Source organism: Trichechus manatus, unplaced genomic scaffold (genome assembly GCF_000243295.1).
Source record: "Trichechus manatus latirostris isolate Lorelei unplaced genomic scaffold, TriManLat1.0 scaffold00005, whole genome shotgun sequence".
NCBI classification, from domain to species: Eukaryota; Metazoa; Chordata; class Mammalia; order Sirenia; family Trichechidae; genus Trichechus; species Trichechus manatus.
This window is the reverse complement of record NW_004443941.1, coordinates 3,044,965-3,048,630: the sequence shown is the minus strand read 5'-3', so window position 1 is coordinate 3,048,630 and position 3,666 is coordinate 3,044,965. Positions and strand designations below refer to the sequence as shown.

At 35.4% G+C, this 3,666-nt stretch overlaps 1 pseudogene; it reads right to left on the bottom strand.

Annotated features, from left to right (window-relative positions):
* Window positions 1-207: 207 nt before the first annotated feature.
* LOC101350617 (general transcription factor 3C polypeptide 6 pseudogene) lies at window positions 208-1,095 on the bottom strand (annotated as a pseudogene).
* Window positions 1,096-3,666: the final 2,571 nt, after the last annotated feature.

The following is a 3,666-nucleotide window of genomic DNA, read 5'->3' as shown; positions in this document are numbered from 1 at the left end:
ATTTAAACTGGTTTTTATTTTGTTGTTTTTTTTTTTAATTCAATTTGTGTCTGGTCTTGGAATGACTCTGCTATATTAAGTTACTCTATAATTGAAAATGTGTGAGGCAACAAAAATAATAAAATAGATGATCACCTGGAAGCTACAGAGCAAATTATTTGATGTAAAAACGAAAAAGTCCATGATTACATTATTATGAGAAACATTTCATCTAAGAGTGGCTTCTAAGTCAGCATCTTGAGTTTCCATAAAATCAAAACCTTCTGTATCAAAAGAAGCAATTTCAGTAAAAGGACCAGAATCCTCTATTTCCAAGTGCAGTGGTTTCCCCTGTTTGTAACTTAGGTATGAATTATCTTTCATTTGAATCTTTTGCTCCTTCAGCTCCAGAGGTTTATCTGGGACCAGAGCTACAACTTCTTCATCTTCATTTTCACATAGAAAGCTACAGATCATGTTGGGTCTATTAGAGGAATCATTATCCTTGATTTGCAGCCACTCCACACCACCTATGTTTTCTTCTCCTTCCTTCTTTTCTGTCAGAAGAGTTCTTGTCATGCTGAGCTTCTTCATTGTATGGCATTTGTATTTTAGCACTGTTGTATTATTGCCTTCTGCATCCACATGTTCCTCCACATCTTCTTCAAATACAACACAGGTCCCAAGAGTGTCTTCATACTCCCCAGCAAAGACATAGTTGTCTACTTGCATAATAGGCCTCTCAGTGTCAATTCCCCAAATCTTGCATTTATTTTCACATTTTGAGAGAAAGTCTGAATCAATAATTGCTGACAAATCCGCCAGAACCATCCTCCTCTTCCCCCTCCTCGCGTGTCCGCTCCTCTGCCACCGCCTTGATCCCACCTCCTCGGTGCCTCCCAGTCGCTAGTTACACCCTCTCAGCAGCGCCATCTTGACTGAGGCCAGCAGCTCCCTGAGAATCATGCTCCGAGAGGCCAGCAAATTCTTGACATCATAATCTGACAAGAGCAGTATGAAAGAAATAAGATTAGCGACAACTCACTCATGAATATCCGTATAAAAATTCTAAACAAATTATAAAATAAAGTTACCTTTGCAGTAATCTTTAGACATATTCACAAATATACTGATTCTTTCTCTTTCTGGGAACATAGTAGGATTGCAATTCCCCACAATTGTATAGCTTTTTTGGCTAATAAAATGTGAATGTGATTGTTGTGTGGCATTTCCAGTCAAACGCTTTAAAGAGCCAGAATGTTATCCCCACTCTACTCTCTCCAGTGCCTGCCTCACCCCGCCACAACCCTGCACCACCCAAGCAAGGACGTCCCAAGTGGTGGAGGCACCATCTGCCTGAGTTCCTGTTTTTGCTGAAGACTAGATAAAGCAGAGAGACTCCATCCAACCCACACTGGACTTTTGTTATTTTAAGTTATAGAAACTTAGGGTTTGTTTGTAACAGCAGCCTATCTTAAACTATTCTGATGATTCAAAAAAAATCTACTTTGTGACCAAGCTGAATTTATCACAGGAACATAAATATAGTTCAATATTAGAATGTCAATCAATGTCATTTACCACATTAAAATGTTCAGAGGAAAAAAACAATCATATAATCAGCTCAATAAACAAAGAGAAGGCTTTGATAAAATTCAAACTTCATTCAAGATAAAAGCTCTCACCAAACTATTGATAAAAACTTCCTTCATGAAAAACATACACCTACTGAAAGCCTAAACAAGATAATTCTTAGTAAATATTGATACATGCTCTTCAAGAGTAGTAAAAAGGCAAATGTGCAATCCATGATCACTTCTATTTGGCATTGGAGAAGAGACTTTAGTCAGAGCACTAGATATGAAAAAGAAATAAAATGTAGGAAGATTAGAAATAGAGAAACAAAAATGTGATTACTCACAAATGAAAATTATATCATTACCTTGGTAGAAAATCCAAAAGAATTTGAAATGAATTATTAGAATGAGTAAGAGAGTTTAGCAAAATTTCTGAATACAAAATCAAATGAAAGTCAATTGCATGTCTAGTCAACAGAAATAAATATGTAAAAATATTACAAAAAGGTGTCATTTTAAAATCACCAAAAATATATAGAGATAACTAACAGAAGATGTACAACACTTTTGTGAAGAAAATTATAAAATAATTGGAAAGAATCAAGGACGATCTCAGTAAGTGGAGAGTTACATCATGTTCTAATATTGGGAAAATAATACTTAACGTTATAAATTCAGTCCAAATTGATTTAAGGAGTCACTGTAATTCAAGTTAAAAATCAGCTTTTTTTATATGTGTAAATCAATAAGCTGATTTTAGAATTTATACAGAGAGCAGAGAATCAAAAACAGTCAAGATACTTAGGAAGAAGAATAATATGATGAGGTCAGGGACTTCCTTGCTCCAGCGATCAAGAATTATAAAGTTACCTGCATGTATATGTCAGTGTGATCTGTGGCTTACCTTCCATTACAGTTCAATGGAAAAGTGATAAAATTTTAAATAAATGGTGCCAAGATACTTGGTTTTCCACATCATAAAAGATACGTGAGGACCCCAAACTCACACCTACACGAAAATACATTCCTGTCAGATTTTTGGCTTAAATGAGAAAGAAAATATTAGAAAACTGTGCAAGATAGTGTAAGAGGTAGGAAAGGTATTACCTCAGGGCAGAGAATGATTTCTTCATCAAGATATAGAAAGTGCAAACCATAAAGGAAAATTTTCATAAATTCAAATACATTAAAATCAACTTCAGTTAATTATAAAGAAACCACAATGTGAAAAGAAAATCCTAAACAAAAAAAAAATTAATTGTAACACATATAACTAAAAAGAATTTATATTTAAAATAACAATGAGATTAGGAGACAAGCTCTTGCTCGGAATGCTCTTGCCCCGGATACCCATATGGCAAATCTTTTCTCCACTCAAGTTCTTGCTCGCAGTCCCTTGGTCAGTAAGGTCTGTCCTGAGCATCACATGTAAAGTGGCAATTATCCACATTAGTCTCCTAGTCCTTTTTACACTCTTCCTCTTCTAATTTTTTTTTTCTATAGCACTTATCACCTTCCAAGTACTGTGTAATTTGCTTATTCATTATTTCATTTGTTTATTGTCTGTCTCTCCTGATAAAATTGATCTCCGTGAAGGTACAGCTCTTCATCTGTTTTATTCACTAATGGGTCTGAAGGAAATCCCTAAATGGACTGATACAGTGGCTGCAACAATGAGCTCAGACATAACAAGGATTGTGAGGATGTCACAGGACTGGCCGGTATTTTGTTCTGTTGTACATAGGGTCGCTATGAGTCGGAACCAACTGTATAGCACCTGACAACAACAAATAGTGAATATATAAATGTATGAAAAAATTCAGTTTTCCTACAAATCAATTAACAACATCCCCAATACAAAAAAAATGGGGAAGACCAGTCTTCAGACTACGAATGACCAGAAAAATGTCCCAACCATATTACCCATCAGGAAAACACAAATTAAAATCACAATAGGATACATTATGCACCCCCCCAAATGGCATAAATTAAAAATTTTGACAACATCAGTTCTAGGCAGTGATATGAAAGATACCTGATGTATTGATACAGGAGATCTTTTGACTCAGCAATTGCACAACTAGCTTTATACTTGGGAGTCTCACTCGCA